This window comes from Populus alba, chromosome 19 (assembly GCF_005239225.2).
Source record: "Populus alba chromosome 19, ASM523922v2, whole genome shotgun sequence".
Taxonomy (NCBI): domain Eukaryota; kingdom Viridiplantae; phylum Streptophyta; class Magnoliopsida; order Malpighiales; family Salicaceae; genus Populus; species Populus alba.
This window is the reverse complement of record NC_133302.1, coordinates 21,016,705-21,018,667: the sequence shown is the minus strand read 5'-3', so window position 1 is coordinate 21,018,667 and position 1,963 is coordinate 21,016,705.

Genomic DNA, 1,963 nt, shown 5'->3' with positions numbered 1-1,963 from the left:
AATGAATGGAGAAGACAAATGTTTGTTCGTTGCATGTACAATTCAGAGGATATATGTGCTGTGTACCTAAATTAACGTTGTAATGCAGATCTGCTTAGGCAACTCTGAGGTAGCATATTAGGTAGACTAGAAGGAGACGATGCCATAATGTTCCAAGCTAGGGTTTCCTATATTGGACGATGACACAGACCTTAAACAAACATATTTTCAAAAGGCTCCTTGCATGCTGTAACTTCTTAACTTGCTATGCATTTCAAACCAAGATTTTAATTAGCCACAAAATTAATCTGTCCAAGAGGCTCAACCAATAGGGCCAGCATCTCTTCCTTTGACAGTGGACCAGGTGTCGAGCTTTTGCTTGTGCCTAACACTGACAGAAATTTGACAATGACATGCAAGACCTATAATTCAATTTTCTGTGTGCCAGCCAACCTTTACAAGCTTTCAATTATGTGCGATTTGGGCTTCAAAATAATGCTCATTGGAGTTCTCGACACTAATCTTTTTTTAAGTTTCTAAAAAAGGTTGAACGGATTAGTCACCTTTCGGCCATTTTTTGAAGTCTTTTTGCTAAGAAGTCTGTTGATAATAATAATTTAATTTATTGAATTAAGATAATTTTTAATATGGTATTAGAGTTGTAATATTTAAAGCGGTCACGAGTTTAAACCTCATTATTTTTATTTATTTAATAAAAATTAAACATAAAATAATATAGACATATGTAAGTTTCAAGTCTAAAATATTTTTACCTGAAAAAATATGCTAAAACATAATAAAATTATATTTTAAAACCTTATTTAATAATTAAATTATTAAATTAAAATGAGTATTTGATATTTCCAAATTATGACCCAGTCCTAGGAGTTCCTGCTAGCTATATTTCGATTATGTGCGATTTGGGCGTGAAAATAATGCTCATTGGAGTTTTCGACACTAATCTTTTTATAAGTTTCTCAAAAAGGTTGAACGAGATGACTAGGTTTTTGATCACTAGGTTATGACCCCAGCCCTAGGATCTTCTTATAGTCATGTGTTGAAACTTTATTGGAGTCCCTAGTAACTATATTTTAGTTGCTGCTATAATTTAAAATTAATTGCATGCAGCTTACTAAAATTATTGGGCTACAAATTAATTAGCATATATTAAAAGACATATGCAATATGCAAACATGTACATATGCAATGCATTAATTTGAGGATTCAGACAAACAGTAAATTGCCTACATGTCGTTTAAGTGATTTTCGCATTGGCATCCTTGACATTATTGTGTTATCATTCTTGGACGAGCACTGACAGTGAGAGGGCATTAGCTAGCTACGAGTCTAAAGGCGCACGATGAATCTATTTATTACTAATTAAGGAATTAGATCTTACAATTACATAAATCATGATGAGTTGGTTCAAAAGTCATATGCAATATACAATTATTAGTCGTAATTAATTACCTTTTCTCCTGATATTTACAAGTGGAGTTTACAAGTGGTGAGCACTTACGAGTCCATATATATATATATATATATCAACTCTATGACTTGAAACTTTTCAAAATCTTAATACCTACATTTTTCTTGTGGGGCTAGTGTATCTCTACTTTACGGTAATTACTTGTTTGATTATAAAATCAATCTCCTGATTAACCTCGAAACTTCCAATTGAAAAATGGTATAATTCATTTGCTTTTGGTAAAACACCGACTTGATTAAATAAGATAATGTTTTTATATACTCTTAGAGACTCAGTAATTAAGATCTTACTCAATTGTGTGTAGTTCAAACAAACTTTTTTAAAATGAGGGGAAAATAATTTTTTATGGTTTAAAAAATTATTCTACAATAAATTTAAATTTAAGTTATTGATCGGGCTATCCATCCATCCACGCATACACATACATATATAGATGTATTCTTTCTAAAATCTTGGATGTTATTTGAACCCAATATTATCTCTTCACTTTCTTGT